The following is an 18,413-nucleotide window of genomic DNA, read 5'->3' as shown; positions in this document are numbered from 1 at the left end:
ATCGGAAAACACCACGACGGAAGTCAGAGCACATGGAAATGCTGTTTACCTTCCTGCTGCAGTGGTACCTATTTATCTACTTGCACTGGTGTGCTTTCGAACTGCAAGGTTGGCAGGAGCTGGGACAGAGCAATGGGAGCTCACCCCATCGCGGGGATTCAAACTGCCAAATGGCCAGCCCACAGCACCACCCGCGTCCCTGATATATTAGTCAGCTCACCCTCATTGGTGGGCGGTTGCTTACAAAGCATATTCTCCACTACTGAGCTAAGGTCCTTCCCCAAACAGAATACCAAGATGAACACTGTATTTTTAGACTGTGCTGAATTTTCATCAGCTTAGCTTTTCAAAAGTGGCTCTTTCATAGAATTGTAGAGCTGGAAGGGATTCCAAGGGTCATTTTTAACAACCCCCTGCAATGCAGGAATCCTGTCCTCAGCCTCCTTGGGCAGCCACGAAGCAGCAACCTTCTAGTTAACAACCAGGTGCACTGACACATTGTGCCACTGGGGATATGAGAGATATTTGCCAACACACCAAAGAGTCGAGAGAGAAATATTTTTGGGTAACCAGGTTATATTTATTGACTATAACAAGTTAGAGAATCCAAATTAACCAGACTGAACCAAATTTGTCCAGGCAAGTGGGTGGTACATGCTAGAGCTTTGCAGAATTAAAGCGAAACTGAAAGAGTTCTCCATGGGTGCTGATGGACATGTAGAGAGCTTCTCCCCCTGAGAAGCAAACAGAGCCCTTTCCCACATCATCCAAGCACATGGAGAGTGTTTCCAGTGCGGATGTTGGTGGTGATGGCTGGCAGTGTGCAAGGGGTGTTGCGAATAACACTGCCTACTTGACACTCTGGTGACTGGAACTTGAGAAACTTTATTGACCCTTTCAGCCTTTCTCAACCTGTGGGTTCCCAGATGTTGTTGAACTCCCATCACCCCTAGCTAGCAAAGCCAGAGCTCAGGGATGATGGGAGTTGTAGTCCAACAACATCTGGGGACCACAGGTTGAGAACCACAGAGTCTAGATTGTCCCTTCCCCCAATAACAATAGTTAGTTATAGGCTTTTCAACCAACTATTACTATTTGACAAATAATCATCACATTTGAGCAGATTTTGCAAGCATGTTGCCAGTCACAGCACTGCGTTGGAGAGAAAACGGAATGTCTGAAGTTTAATTTGTGTCAAATTAAAATGGAAGGGGAAGCAGAAAGACACATGGGCAGTCACAGCAAACTGCAGAGTTGCACTGAAGCTATAGTTTGGTTTGGGAATCTAGGAGGGTTTTTTCCTTCCTCCTCCTCAACTGATAGGAGTGGTCAGAATCTAAGCAACCCTGTTTTTTGTAAAGGGATGCAGCATGGTCTTAAAATAGCACTTATGTCGGCTTTTGTCGCATTAACTGTGGGAACTCTGGTGGAAATACATTTAGGCACTTGAAGACTATAAGTTCTGAGATAAGCCTGACTGATACCGTGAACAGCTTTCTTGAGAGGTAAATTGCATGCAGAAACTAAACATGACAGGCGGAGATAAAGCACTTATTATGATTAATACCAGAAGATGTAACAATCTTTACTTACTGCAGCCCTGCGGAAGCCTTACTTTTTTACCTGGTGATAATGTTTACCATTCCATTTGCACTCCTAGGGTAGTTTAGAGTTCTTCTTAGCTGACCAGTTTATCTGTGAGAATTGGCATCCAGGCATATTTCAATTTTGGCATTATTGTTGTGCATTGTTTAACAGATATACAAGACCTAACATCTTACATACCAATTAAAATATATACATGCTGACAGAAAGAATTTTTATTTTATTTTATTACCATGGCCTTAACTGTGCCATCCATCAATTGTTATGGGTCTTCTTATGAACTGTTTACAGGACGTCTCATGAAAACATAACTACTCAGGCTCCTTTTGTATACCTGTGAAAAGTAGCCCTCCCCTCCCCATTGACGACTTTAATAAAGGTGGTGCTAGCATTGAAAGGAACCATGTTTGGGTTCTCTTTCCTGAGTGTCTTGGAGTGGTTAGATGACAACAGTTTTCTGTGGTGGTAATCAAATTATGGAGTTTTTATATTTCAGGCATCAAGCAAAGTCCATCTTGTTCTCTCCTGATTTTTTAAAATTCAACTTGCATGTGCTAATTTACTTATTTATGTTACAAGAAATGAGAGGGAAAACAGGAGAAGAGAAAAAGAAATGAATATTATAAATTAAGCAAAACAGAATAAACAATATCACATAAACAATACAGAATAAATACAAATACAAGGGAAACTAGTGGCTAGGGAATCAGAGACATAGCCTGTGGCTAATCATGTAGTACCTAATCAAAGAATGTAGTTGCACTACACATCTTGCTGTTCCAGTAATGCATAAAAAGATACATTTTTTAAATTAAATCGACTACCTTGTAGCACTTGGGACAGTATATAGTGGGCAGAGGGGATTTCAGCTGTGACTAGGACAAGGTGAAGGGTTGAAGACATGGTCCAATGCATTTCTGTTTAAATTATACTAATTTAAACTATTATATCTGAACCACATGGTGCTATAAAAATATTCTCTGAATAATAATAATAATAATTTATGACTTTGCATCTATACATATAAATTTGCATGTGTACATTTTAATGCAGATCTATGCCTTATCCTTGATAATGCTGCTTCTTCAATACACAAGTGGCCAGCATAGGAAAGAGTACAATGAGGGCGCCTGTACACAGGTGTCTGTTCTTTTCCCCCTTTGCAGCTACTAGCTTGGGGAGGGAGAATGAATTTAAATCAGACAAACAGAATGGGAGGAAGGCGGTAAAGCTCTTGCTGCACAATGGCTTCAGTCCAAATCATGCCCCTATGCAGCTGCTTTTAATGAAACACCTCTCTCGAGATATGATCAGCATCATGTAATTTAGCCCTTTGTAGCCATCTCATGCATTAGGCCATTGCCCTCTTATTCTGCCCTATTCCAAACTTAGGTTATATACTTGGCTTTTAAAGCTTTCTTTCTCAATGTTGTCTCTAGAATTCCTTAATCACTTCTATATTCGCTGACTAGCCAGCAAAATGTCTGCCAAAGAGTGGAGTGCCTTTCAACTCCAACAAAATATATGAGCTTTGACAGAAAGGAAAAGGTGGAGATGTTAAGCAAACCTCCTCCCCTCCCCCTCTGCTTACCTCCTGTCTCCCTCCCATGTATAATTTCCTAGCAGTAGCTAAACTCATGGAAACTTCTTTTCTTAATTAAATTAGATGTGAAATCAGTAGTATAGATTCAGTCCCCTGTTTGTGGTTTTCTTTTTATTAATTAGATCTGTGCCATCTGTCTCTGTTTATCTCTTCCTCAACCTTTTCATCTACTGTTTTATGTTTAGATGTTAAACACATATTGGTTTTCATGAGGGCTGCGGGAGCTACCATCCTGAGCCGGAAAAACACTCCAGCTTTCGTCTCAGCAGAACCCATTAGAGGAGAAAAATTGAGAACATCAGACAAGTACACAAATAGATAACAGAAAGGTTCACCAAATCCTGCCAACGGATGGATAAAATAATATTGCCACTATAGTTCATCTAGGTCTCGGAAAGGCTCTTCACCATTAGCTAAACAATGGGTTCAGCATTAAGGCTTGGGTGCATTAGTCTCCTGGACACCTCAAATCTTTGAACAGATCAGAATACTTTTGATGGAGAGCAACCACCACTCAGACCACAAATCAAGGAGAGAGCTAGGAGGTGAGCATCTATGTCAATTATGTTTGAATGGAGCTCCCTGGAGGTAACTTTCCAGTCAAAGGGCAGGACATAGAGGCCTATGCCATGCCCTGCTACCAAAAGAAAGAGTGGAAGGAAGGAAGGAAGGAAGGAAGGAAGGAAGGAAGGAAGGAAGGAAGATGAGCATGGGAGGGAAGGGCCTAATGGCAGCCCAAGAAATTTTGCTGCCCGAGGCAAAGGACAAAATGATGATGAGGGTTTGACAAATCCATAAAGGGTAAGGCTATCAGTGGCTGTTAGCCATGGTTTGTGTGTTCTACTTCCACTGTCAGAGCCAGTAACAGTCTCTGGCTGGCCAAAGTGAGAACAGAATGCTGGGCAAGATGAGCAGAAGTCTTACGTTTTTAGTTCAGTAGCTCATACAATATAACCTAAACCTTTTGTTGTTGTTGTTTAGTCATTTAGTCGTGTCTGATTCTTTGTGACCCCATGTACCAGAGCACGCCAGGCACTCCTGTCTTCCACTGCCTCCCGCAGTTTGGTCAGACTCATGTTTGTAGCTTCGAGAACACTGTCCAACCATCTCGTCCTCTGTTGTCCCCTTTTCCTTGTGCCCTCAATCTTTCCCAACATCAGGGTCTTTCCCAGGGAGTCTTCTTAAGTATTGGAGCCCCAGCTTCAGGATCTGTCCTTCCAGTGAGCACTCAGGGCTGATTTCCTTCAGAATGGATAGGTTTGATCTTCTTGCAGTCCATGGGACTCTCAAGAGTCTCCTCCAGCACCATAATTCAAAAGAATCAATTCTTTGGCGATCAGCCTTCTTTATGGTCCAGCTCTCACTTCTATACATCACTACTAGGAAAGCCATGGCTTTAACTATACGGACCTAAACCTTAGCATCCAAATAATTTGTTCTGCTTCATGTTTTCGACAACAATAACAAAAGTGTTTCTGAACTGGAAGACAAGTATTTGACCTTAGATCTCTTTCTAAAATAATTGTAATATATTTAAAAGGTTTTTATACCTGCCTTACAGTAAGCATTTCCCCTTTATATGTGACTCATATTGTTTTCTTTTTTTAAAATAAGTCACGACAGAAGAAACCATTTTTGAGCTTTATTACATCAGCAAACTTTTGTTCAAATAACTGAGGTACATAGTTGGTGTAAAAGGGCTGATAGTTCAAGAAGCATAAGTGAAAGTTCCAGATAAACAGTTTTTTAAATGCTGGAGTTTGACTCTAATGGAAACGAGAGATATTAGGCAGTTAGATAATAGTGCTCAAGAAAGAAAAAGCTTAGATTATTGAAGGCGAAGTCTATCAGCTGGTGCTGATGGATACAATGCACTGGTCATTTCCCCAAGTTGGCAAGGCTCATTTGACAGCAACAAGGAACTGAGCCTTGAGTGTCATCAGTCCAGTACTGGAGTACTCTGCCAATAGAGATTCAGCAGGTGCCTTCTGGGTCAACTTTTAAATGCCTTTTGAAAACTTTTCTATTCCAGCAGGCTTATACAGGCAATTAAGAATACATCTTCTCATAAAAGCTTATTGCTGATTTTAACATTTTTGTATGGTTCCTGTTGTATGGTTTTATGTACAACTGCTGTAAATTGTTCTAATTTTTTTTAAAATGAATACAGTGGTACCTCAGGTTACATATGCTTCAGGTTACACACTCCACTAAGCCAGAAATAGGGCTTCAGGTTAAGAACTTTGCTTCAGGATAAGAACAGAAATCGGGCTCTGGCAGTGCGGCGGCAGCAGGAGGCCCCATTAGCTAAAGTGGTACTTCAGGTTAAGAACAGTTTCAGGTTAAGAACGGACCTCCGGAACGAATTAAGTACTTAACCCGAGGTACCACTGTAGTAGTGTGTGTGCGTGCTTATCTTTCTTTTACATAAATGAACCAAAAGCATTCTACGTCTGTCAGTTAGGATGAAAGTGACAAGGACATAATTCATTATTTGGCTTGGCCAATTTTTTTGCCACAAAGCATCGTTCAGAAGAAGGTGCCATTCAGGGGTGCCAGCTTGAATAAAATATTGGGGGGCGGCGGCAGGTAAGCCACATAATTGATCACAAGATGCAGCACACACACACCAATTGAATGGCAATGCCCATCAACTTTTTTTTTTGGGGGGGGGAGGCCTCTCCCCTTAAATATTTTATTTGGGGCCCCAAAGTGACCTCAGCTCCTATGAGTTGGCTCCTATAGTGTCATTAATGTTTGATAGCAAATAGACATCTATGTGTGCTTTTTTACACTTTGTGAAAGCCTGTCCAGGAGTTTTCAGTTGGCCTGGACCACGGCACAGACCTGCAGTTTTAAAATGATGCTCTGAGGCATTTAAATGAATGGCTTCTGGTGATTCACATCCACTCCAGGTGCAACCAACTTACTCATAAGAGACTTATGCCAATTACAGCACATTCAGTTATATAGGAGGATAAAGAATTGAGGCAAACTGTGCTGCCAACTGGGTTGCTCTCAAATGTAGTATTTCAAATCAACTATTTAGCACAGCCACACACCCACATACCCAGGCTGCCACCTACACATATATTTTCTTTTTTTCCTACATGTTGGTGAATTTTGATCTAACAGAGAAAATTAACCTCCACAAATGTACAATGATATATATAAAAAATAGTTTGGCACATGACATAAATCCTACAAAATGCAGAAACATAAGGATGTGATTTACATTACTAGTACCCAACTACATTTCACTAAACTCCAAAATCTTGTGCTTCATATGAGGCCGAGGTGCTTTCGAATTGCCCTCATACCATTAAAAAAATAAAACTGTTTTAAGAGTAGAGCTAAGGCTATTTCTGCTTATACAATTTCCATGTGTGCTGAGCTGTTAAGTACATTCTACAGTTATGTTTACAGACTCATTGAAGATGTCCCCCAGGTGCAGCTAAGGTCACATTGTTCAGTAAGTGGGTCACCACGATTCTTTTGCTTTACAGCACAGGGACCCTCATCTCCCACATGGAACATGAAGGAATTAAATGAGTAATTCTCATTAGAGCTAACGGGCATTCAGTTCTGAGATCTATCCCGCCTCTAGCCACTTCCATTCCTCCCTTATGTATTTAGAAGAGCAAGACCTTCATGTCTCCACACACCTCATTTAATCATTAGTCTAATGATATTTTAGGCCCATTTCAAGCTCTCTTGGAAAAATAGGCATTCATGGCCAAGGGGAGTTCATCCTCCCCCCCCCCCACAGCAGATGTACTGTTAAACTGAGTAATATTTCTGCCAAGAAGCCCAATACTACAAACATTCAATTGCCATTTGTAATGTCCTCCCATTTACCTTTTGGAGACTAATCACGGCAGTAATCTGGTAATACCTGGAAGTAAGGGTAAGTAAATGCTGAACTGTGCTTCTTTGCACATATTTTCTTCATATTAACATAGTCTGAAGCACTGCATGGCAGTATAATTTGATTTCTACATCAACCTTTTCTAAGAGGACTCGTGAGCATTTAATTTTTTTAAAACCATAGGCTCCAGTCCAACTGGAGTGCTGTTTAGGAGGAGATATGAACAGGAGAAATTACACCAGAGTCACCAAAATTTTGAGGCCAGTGGACATATTTGTAATTTTGAGAAAGCACAGTGGCCACCAGTCACAAAATGGCTGTTGTTGGCATAGGTCTCTGCAGTACATTTTATTAGGGTGTGCTCCCAGGGAATGGCTGAATGATTATTTATTTATTTAAACTAAGCGCACCATGGGTTCATGGGTCTGTTCACCAGAGGGCTGGCGGTTCAAGCCCCCACAGGTACGGCTGTGGGCTGGATTCCTGCACTGCAGGTGGTTGGACTTGATGACCCTTGGGGGGGGTGGTTCTACAATTCTATAAGCGGGGATGGGGAAACAACACAACAAACGAATAAGGACAAGAAAGAGGCAAAAAGTTAACAAAACAAATGCAATGAGAGTGGTCAAGAAGCCACACCAGGATGTTTTTTCCTGCCGTGAAAAAGACTTGCGGCCAAGCTGACCAGAGGCAGGGCAGTTCTGGAAGGCTGAGGGAGTGAGAAATGACTCCTTCTCCTCCTCCTTGTCAGCACACAACAAAAGCAGCCCCTCACCCGCACAGATACCTCTCCACTAAAAAGGAAGAGGTGTCAAGAGACAAACGCAGGCAAAAAAAAAAAAAAAGAATCCCTGGAATGGGTCTGCAGCTTCTGCCCACATCTGAATCTGGATGCAGTGACTGGCTGGTGATTGGCTCAAGTGGCGGCTAAAGAGAGTGAACCAATGCAAACAAGGACTGAGCAGGAAGAGGAAATAGACTCTTGTGCATTCTGGATTTTCGAGGGGATATTTATGGAGATCTTTTGTGACTGCCACAGAAAGTACCATGTTGGTGACCCACTGAATGATGTAGCCAGGGTATATTTTGGCTTCCTGATCTGTATGCATGCAAACACACAGAAAGATGGGAGCATTTTGAATACCTTCCTCTAACCACTAGGCAAGCCTTTTCTTACTGTAGGCAACCTGTAAAACAGGCATAGGCAAACTCGGCCCTCCAGATGCTTTGGGACTACAACTCCCGTCATCCCTGACCACTGGTCCTGTTAGCTAGGGATGATGGGAGTTGTAGTCCCAAAACATCTGGGGGGCCGAGTTTGCCTATGCCTGCTGTACAAGCCATACATGACTCTAGAACAGAGTGTTCTGATCCCGTTCCTTCTGGCTCATTTTCACAGGCAATCTATCAGGTGTGCCGTTTGACAAAAAATCCTTTTCACCACTAAGTCACAGCCTGGCTCCCAGACAACTTCTGTGCCCTATTTCGTTCTGACTCATGTATTAAAGGGAATAAATCTACAAGTTTGGACTGTAAAAAGGGAGAAAGCCCTGCTTGCCCCTGTAAATCTTCTGGGTTTCATTGTGAAAGATTTCTTTCATGTTTGACTGATTCATGCCTGATGTTGAAAGTGCATTTTGCCAAAATCTTATACTCAGCTTTTATTTTTGGCAACAGAGCATCTCATAATTCAATTTGTAACCAAACGGGGAATAACTTTCTTAGCCTGATAAGTGATTGTGCCTTGCAGTAATATTCAGAGCCTTATATTATAGCAGACATAAACAAAAGTTCCTAAAACTTCAAGACACATAAAAAAATAACATCCTCTTTTTCTTCTCTATCCCAAACACCCCACTGCTTTGCCTAGTAGACAGCTATGGTTCAATCTACTGCTTTCCCCTACCCCTATTTCATTGCATCTGAGCTGTCCACAGTTTCTTCCAGCCTCCTTATCAGTGGAAGAAAAGGTATGAGACCATTAACGACGTCCTCAAGTCTCACCTCCTGACTTGACTCCTCCTAATTTTAGCCAAATCATCCATGTTCCCATAGCCTTCGAAAAACAAGAGGTAACGGGGTTGAGCTTCCTGAAATTTGACATTACTTTCCTGCTTCCCCTTTCCAGCCTGCCCCCCACTACACAGCCCCACAGCCTCATAAAACTACAATTCCCAACACCCTTATACTTCCCAGGACTATTTTTGGAAGAAGAATGTGCTTTAACTGTATTATTCGCACACAGCCTATGTAATTGAATTCTAAGTTCTCTGACTCTCCACAAACCAAAACCCCCTTACACATCATAAGCCCATTCCCAGAATGCTAAGAACAAGATGACTATGCAAAACTGCTTCCACTGATACCTTGTTTTTTTTAAGTGGCAGAAATCTTTCGCAGAGAGAAATATTTCAGTCACTTGAGCCCCCACCTGCATTCTAAAGTGATATAGTCTGGACACAGTTTTAATAAGCCTTGACTCTTCTAAATAATGGAGAAATCTACCACTTATGGCTCAGGTGCCCATTTCAAATACACTAGGAGCCATGCTGTAGGCCCAGTTCTGTGGAAGTTGCGAGTTACCTGTATGTCATTGGCTGATGCATGCAAGTTGAGCTCTCAGATTTAAAATTAGTTTGAATAATGCTTGCAACAAGACTTGCAAGTTGAAAAGTGATTGGGCAGTGGGGGAACCTATTTATATTAACAAGCAACTAGTATATCAGCTTGTGGGATGTTACATAACACGAGACTCCCATTTATGATTTATAATATTGACCACGGAGAGCCCTGGTTAATCTATTCCTTGCACTGCTGTTTTCTATCAGTACTGGTCATACCCATTTCTTCTCAATAAATAAGAAATGGCAAGGAGATAGATATGGAAAGGTATCTACATTATGAATACACTAATTTGACAAGTCTGGCCACCGCACCCTAAAGCCCTCATCCTCCAAGCTACATATGCATGAGAGGGCCCTGATTTTCTGTCCTCAAGAGAATACTCTCCACTCCTTCTTCCCTGTTCCAGAGAAGCAGATATGTTGCCTCAGCTTGTACATTTGGCGAATCATTCTTTCAAAGGACAAAAATTATTTAAACACACTTTCTTTTTAAGCGAAAGGATGAATGATAAATTATCTCCATTCATAGATGGGCCAGAGTACAGCTGCGTTCTATTATCATCAGTCAAAAATGTGGAGTTTTGCCATTGGACCTGTTCCATGTTCTTTCTCCATGATGTAAACAGCAGCTCGGGAACATATATCAAGAACCGTCTGTTTGAAATGTAAGGTGAACCAATTTTTCTACATCTATTTTGGTTTGAAGATATAAACTACTGTTGCAATTTATACTAAATGAACTCAGAAATGCAGCAGATTATTTTTCAGTGGTGATATCAAGTCAATGCTCTTTTCCTGGTGATGGTTGATTTGATCTCAACCGAACAGGAATGTTTTGCTTGTACTGAGTTGACTTTTCCAGAAAATTATTTATATATACTGTAAGGGAGACTGGAAGGCTAGATAGAAAAGCCTGGAAGGCTGCATTTGGCATCTCTGAATATAGCTCAGAGAGATAGCCAGCAGTGTACCCTCATGGCCTTATAAAAAGTCAACCAAGCTGTGTACAAACTTTGCCCCACAGTTTCCTAATGGGGGGAAATGGTTCCCAAAGTTGTGTGTGAATGAGAATATAGGAAGCTGTTGTACGTTGAGTCAGCCCATTAGTCCATATAGTTCAGTATTACCTATTCTGACTGGCAGCACACTAGGATTTGAGAGAAGGTTATTGTCCAACTCTACCTGGTGATGCTGAGGGACGCGGGTGGCGCTGTGGGTTAAACCACAGAGCCTAGGACTTGCCAATCAGAAGGTCGGCGGTTTGAATCCCCGCGATGGGGTGAGGTCCCATTGCTCGGTCCCTGCTCCTGCCAACCTAGCAGTTTGAAAGCACGTCAAAGTGCAAGTAGATAAACAGGTACTGCTCCGGCGGGAAGGTAAATTGTGTTTCTGTGCACTGCTCTGGTTCGCCAGAAGCGGCTTAGTCATGCTGGCCACATGACCCGGAAGCTGTACACCGGCTCCCTTGGCCAATAAAGCGAGATGAGCGTTGCAAACCCAGAGTCGGCCACGACTGGACCTAATGGTTAGGGGTCCCTTTACCTTTACCTGGCGATGCCAGGTTTGAACCTGGGACTATCTGCTTGCAAAACGTGCACTCTGCCACTGAGCTGGGGTCCTTGTCCATGCTAATGTTGCACATCTCTTTGGGACTTGAATGTACTATTCTTGCCTTGCCAGAGACATGCACTTCATACCTATGAATCTGATATAGCTAAGCAGAACTTACTTTTCCTGAAGACCTGACCACCTGCAAAGGATGCACCAGAGCTTTGGGGTAGTATTTACACATTGGATCATGCCTTTGTGGTTGAACAGCAGTGAACTGGCTAAGTAATCAGCATGCCACAGTGAGCGTTATCTATTCAGCAATGCTGTGCAATGATGAGCAGATACCTTTAAAGGCATTGACTCTGGCTATCTGAAGGGCCATCTCCGTGAATATGAACCTGCCCATACACACAGATTTACAAGCAAGGACCTGGTCTGTGTCGTCCGCACTCTCTCTAACTCCAGTATTAATCTGAGTGCAGACTGTGGAATGTCCTCTTGAGGGAGCCCCATCTGACTCCTTTGCTAATGGCTTTCAAATAAACTAGAAAACCATTTTCAGCAGGCTTCTGGTGCTGCATGGTTGAACACTTTTAAAAATTAGGTGACCTGGTTCTGCCACTATAAGAAATCCTTTTTTTTATTATTCATTTTGGTCACATCATGTGATATTGTCATTGTACTATGTACTATTTTTTTTGTTCTTTATTTATTGCATTTGTATCCTGACTTTCTGTCATTATAGAACTTGTGACATTCTCAGGTAGGGTTGTAGTTCTCCATATGCTTTCATTCTGTGCCTTGACAGAACAAGCTGGTTGTGATTAATGTATATTTAGTTCATGTTAATAGGTCTTCAGTGCAAGCAACATCCTTTGGATCTGAGCTGCTGCTACTGGTACTACAAAGTGACTGATGCCTTGGGTCCCTGGCCCCAATCAGCTTACAATCACAAATAGATAGCAAGGGACATGGGGAGAGGAAGGGAATGGCAAGGGAAGCAGGTGAGCATTTTCATGTGATCAAACTACTGTGCAGCAATGTCTCTGGATCTCAGTCTCCTTCACTTGACAACTAGGCCAAGTTAGAGTTTTCTTATTTCAGATTGATCCTGCCTTATCCAGAGTTGGCAAAAAACAGAGGACTTGTCAGTTACGACAGGCAGAACCACAAGTAAATCCTGAGCTTAACATCACCATCTGCATGACATACAGACGTATATCTGCTTCTGCCACTGTTTGGCTTGTCCACATTGTATGCATAATCCATGCTGAATCACGGGAGCTAAAATGCATTCTCAGCTAACCCTTGTTTAAAGATTGCGATGTGACAGATATGTGCAGTGCCCAGAAGGAAGCGATGGGTCTTCTTAAACTCCAGGGGGTCCTGTAAGAACCAAATGGATGGTAATTGAATTATACCAGGTTAGACTGCAATCCTATCCTATATGCAATTATCTGGGGAAAGTTGCTTTGAACTCAGTGAGACTTTGTTCTGAGCAGGCAGGCATTGGAGTCCACGACTGGTGGGCTTTTGTTTGTTTCTGGTTTTTATTTGCTGGATCGGTGCTTTAGCCTGAAGTTAACCTGTGAACAAGATCTGGCAAATTATGGCATCGTTAACACAGCTTTTGGTTTCTGTGTCCTCTTAGCCCAGAATGTCCAGACATTATGTCCTCTGCATGGATATGCACTCAAATCTATTTGGGACACATTCCATACCCATCAACTACCTTGGAAGAATCCGGATACCCCATTCCCCGCCCTACCCCTTGCAAGAGCATGACCGCCATTTTTGGAGCCTTGCTCTTGTGCAATCTTGGGCCAAGATCTCATTCTGAAAAAAGTATTTTTTTCACGTCGGCAATCTTGTGCAGTGTTCCAAATCTGTGTTTGGGGGTGTTGTGCCCCAAAAAGTGTTTTTTCAGGGTCTGCAATCTCTCACTGGTTACGTGATCCCTGCGGGATTTCAGACCCGGAAAAGAGTGTTCTGGATTTGGCATGTGTTGTGTTTTTTTTAAATGGAAACTGCCATGTAAACTGCTCCTCAAAGCTTCTATTACCTCCAGAAGGTAAGCTTCCATTAGAGACAATGTGGCATAGTGGTTAGAGTGTTAAGTTCAGCAATATATGCATGCATTATGAGCACCTTACCCTAGCTTATCTATTTTTTTTTTTACACACTACTTACCAGGAGAACTACACTGCAAAATTTAAATAAGTATTAATTCTGAAAGATTGCTGTATTTTGATCCACGTATTATATTGGAAAGTTCTATTTAGGTAGGTTCATCTTTAAATGCAAAATGGATCAAATTTCTCCTCCACCCCTACAACAAAACAACAATTTTTCCTAAGTCCCAAGTCATTTATGCTGGTTCAGTTCATCAACCAAAGGGGAAATGTGGATATTAAGCAAAGCCCATTAAGAACAGCAGATTTCGGGTTGCTCCTATATGCAACTACTGAAATACAGATAGACGGAAAGACAGAGAGGGAGAGAAATCAGCTTGTCGGATCGTTGCCAAAAAAGAAATTACTATGCATGGAGCAGAAGACAAAGGTCAAACAACACACATCATTTTTGTCAGTGATAGGAGTATAGCGATGCTTGCAGCAAGGTCTACCTAAGTGATGCTGTAAAAGCAGGAACCGATAAGGCGGAGTGCTCACAACTTAGCAACAGCTTTGAAAGTATTGTCAATAAATGCTACAGTTTGAAAAGAGGCCAACTGATAGGATGCGATAATGCTGCACAATTGAAGCAGCACTTCAATATCTAATCTGGGGATTAGTGTAGATCGGGAGGTTCACACTATGAAACGTGTCAGGGCTGAATTTATAGCTTTGGTCCGCTGATATAAATAAATTACAGATTAGGGGAGAGAAAGTGCATTGCAACTGATCCAAAAATATTGCCTCTTTTAAAGCCAGACAGACTCACATTTTAAAATCCATTAAAAGGGAGCAAATTTCAGGTGTTCAGAGACAGTGAAAGCATGTCTCCAGTGTTTTATTTTGCTTATTATATATATATATAAAATCCCCCCTTCCTATTGACATGGCCTTCAATGCAGTTTACATTTTTTTTTTTCAAAGCAGGATGATAAAGCAAAAATAAAAGCATAGCAGTTAATACAATTAAGCTTGTGCTCTTAGAACTGGCCAAAGGCAAATTTTCGCACAACACATTATTAATCTATGGAATTTGCTACTGCAAAGTATATTGATAGTTACCAAGTTGGATATTTTTAAAAATGGCTTATGCAAATCTATGGAGGTTAAGAATATCCATGGCTACCAGCCAGGATTAAGCTGTACTATAGTGTCAGAAGCAGTTGGGTCATAAAATCATAGAATTGTAGAGTTGGAAGGGACCCTGAGGATCATCTAGTCTAACCCCCTGCAAGGCAGGAATATGCAGCCGTCTGATACGGGGATCGAACCTGCAGCCTTGCCATTATCAGCACCACGCTCTAAGTACCTGAGCTAACTGCCTTATAACCAGTGCTTTTCTTCTAGAAAAAAATATGCCAGATCTCATGGTTCCTACAGGAAGTGCTACATTTTTGACCAGTGCTTCTCTTCTAGAAAAAAGGCGATGATGATAATAATAATAATAATAATAATTATTATTATTATTATTATTATTATTATTATTATTATTATTATTATTATTTATTTATACCCTGCTCACCTGACTCAGTTTCCCCAGCCACTCTGGGTGGCTCCCAACAGAATATTAAAAACACGATAAAACACCAAACATTAAAAACTTCCCTAAACAGGGCTGCCTTCAGATGTCTTCTAAAAATCAGATAGTTGTTTATTTCCTTGACATCTGATGTGAGAGCTTCCCCAGGGCAGGCACCACTAGCGAGAAGGCCCTCTGCCTGGTTCCCTGTAACCTCACTTCTTGCAGTGAGGGAACTGCCAGAAAGCCCTTGGAGCTGGACCTCAGTGTCCAGGCTGAACGATGGGGGTGGAGATGCTCCTTCAGGCATACCAGTACTGTGTACCCTCTGAAAAAAGCACTGCTTATACCTCTGAATACCCACTAAAGTGATTCCCAAGCCCTGTGACTTGTGTCCTCCTTGCAAGCTTCCCATATGCATCTGATTGGCCACTGTGAGAACAGGATTCTGGACCAGATGAACCCTTGTCTGCTCTAGCAGTGCTCTTAAATCTTAAAGACTGGCCCTCTGGGGAGGGGGACTCATTGGTGAAATTATTTTATTGGTGAAAAGTGTACATATACATCCCACTTTTCTTCCAAGGCTCTTAAGGTGGCAAACATGGTTCTCCTCGTCCTCAGTCTATCCTCACCTGTAAAGTAGGTTAGGCTGAGGTATGGTGCCTGATCCAAGGTCTCCCACTGAGCTCCGTGGCCCACAAGTCCTAATCTAAAAGCCCATCTGTGGTATTAAACTGAAAAGGCACATTTGCTTATAGAAGCCCTGTAGAAAAGGTGGAAATCATAGATGTTCTGCTAGTGATGTGCTGACACTGGAGTCTATAATAAAGTTATTGGGAGCATGTCAGGGTGTCCAAGACTCTGCAGGGTCCCAAGTATCCTAATTTCCCAGACATTCCCCACCCCACAAGGTGTCCTGCACTGCAATGGAAGGGGTGAGAGAACCATTAAAGGTATGGGGGAAAGTGCAGCCCCATCTCTGCTTTGGCTGCAGTAAGCTGGCTTAGGAAGTGGCAGGAGCTCTGCCACTGAATCTTCATACATACATCCAAACACAAGAAACTATGTCCCATATCACCTAACATCGGCACCAACTTCTGGAAATCGCAGGGGCCCAACACGATGACCTGATGTCACACACACAACTTCACAAGGAGCCAGGGGGCAGAGCCAAACACGTCCTGCTCTGTGTTCTCCCTCCTCTGCCCTCTGAACACTGGGGGGCCGACCCCCTAAAAAAAGTTGGGGGGGCAACATGCCTCGGCCCCTAGGAATTGATGCCTTTGTCACCATAGGATTGCTCTGCCTACCAATAGGAGACAAGAAGGCACAAAATGCACACTGACAACAGCAACAATGAACCAATCAATAGGACAACACAAGAGGTTTATTGAGCCACCCTATATTGCTGATGAAAGTTGAGCAAGCCTGTTCAGCAGCCTGTTTTACCTTAGCACTTATGTAGCATGTATTTCAGACTTCCAAACCTACAAGCTCTGAGGTTCGGTGGAGCCGAATCACATGATCTGTCCTGGAGTGAGGAAGACCAGTTGAACACTTCATTCTTTCCATGTGTTAGTCCACTCACTGGGAGTGAGGGGGCAGTATATTCAAGCAAAGGTATTGATGTATTGTGGGAATATGCTGTTCAAATGCCCCCCCATTCCCCACCACACAGTCACAATCCCAATAAAATGGATTGTCAGCTTTTGATGTACAAGCACTTCTTTGAGGAGTCATGGGCCCAGTTCCTATGTTGCTAGTGGATCAAGTGTGCTTCTTTCCCATGGCTAGATCCCATATTTCACCAGCAATATTTGGATGATGGCATCATAAGGAACAGGTGGGAGGTTTGGTTTCCAAGGCTGTGTTGCTAGCTACCAAGGAAGTAAAGCACTGACGTAAGCTTCCCTTTGTGTGAGAGGAGAGGGATTAACACATGAGCCTCAAAAAGGAGAGCCTAGAACTCCTGTAAACTTTAGTACACTACAGCACTGACTTATGTAGTATCAGCTGAATTATGTAATATCGTTTCGATTTTATTTTTCTGTTTTGACTGTTAGTTTGTTCAAATCTTGAATTTACATTTTGATTTTTATGTATATTGTCCTGGGATCCATGTTTAGGTTAAGCCATGGTTTAGAAATGTTTAAAGCAAATAATCAAATGATATTCTTCGGGATGTAAAGGGCTGATAAATTGCACATAGGTCATCAAGGCAACCGGTTCCAGATTTTGTTTGGCTAAGTTTTACAAATGGGGATGACAAAAGAAAAAGAGAAAAGGGAGATCCTCTCAGTTGTTGGGAGAAGGGTGGTTTCTTTACAGATTTGTTCCATAGTAAATCCAATTGCCCGATTTACAAAATATTACAATGAATGAATGAATTGATTAATTAATTAATTAATTAATTAATTAATCCATTGACCATTTTTCAGTGCATGTTCTTTTTCATAGGTAGAGATCTTATTAAATAGTAAGGGTCTGTACTGGCCACTATATTAACCTTCAATCTGTACATGCATAAATCAGACCAATGGACCATCAGTTTCTGCATTCTGTGCAAACGTCTGCCATTTGGATTAATTTTAGGTTGATTGTGTAAATCACACCCACCACAAAAAACCCTATGGAGTTTTGCTTCTTTCCTGTTTTGCTGCTTGTTGGGGGCTGTGTCACCCCAATTTATTTTTTCCTTCTTCAAATACAGGAATACTCTTGCCAAACATAGAACAAATTAGAATCAGGAGTTGTTCTTGGTTTTTGTTTTTGTTTTTTAAAAAGGAATGAGGTTTCCATTTTAGAGAAAAATCTAAAACAGTATTTCAAACACTGTTTTCAAATTGAGCTTAGAAGCTATTCAAAATCCTGCCAAATAAAAGGAATCTCCGACTGTCACGCTTGTTTAATGTAATGCATATAAGACACTTGGTGGTGGCTGCTGTTTGTTTTTCAGCAGCCGAGGGAGCCTAGTATAGCTGGCAGAAGCAGTTTCGCAGCACTTGCGTGGAAATTTCAAAGTGAAATTTAGTGGGGTATGACACGCTTCTACTTTCTTTATTTTAAAGCTTGATTGACACATGCATCTGTTTCAGTGTGAACAAAACATAACTCCACGAAAGCATGTAATCCTTGCCTATGACATTATTACATAGGAGACATGCCCTTTCATATGATTCCTGTCGGGGGAGTGAGTACCCATATTTACAGTCTAAGAGGCAAATTGTTGCTGTTCCTATTTAATTAATTGAAATTATGTTCCGCACTTTCAGCTGAATGTTTCCAGTCTGTATTGTTACAGATTTGGAGTACTACAGTATATTAGTGAATAGCAGGAATTAATAAATCATAGTATTCAGGCAATATTTGTGACACTGAAGAGAAAATACAGACTACAGTAGTTCTCCTGAGTGTAGTCCATGCAAAGTAGCCTGTCTGGGCTAGTTGAATGTATAGTGGTGCCTCTGGT

Source organism: Podarcis vaucheri (genome assembly GCF_965113315.1).
Source record: "Podarcis vaucheri genome assembly, chromosome: 9".
NCBI classification, from domain to species: Eukaryota; Metazoa; Chordata; class Lepidosauria; order Squamata; family Lacertidae; genus Podarcis; species Podarcis vaucheri.
Note: the sequence above shows the minus strand (reverse complement) of the source record.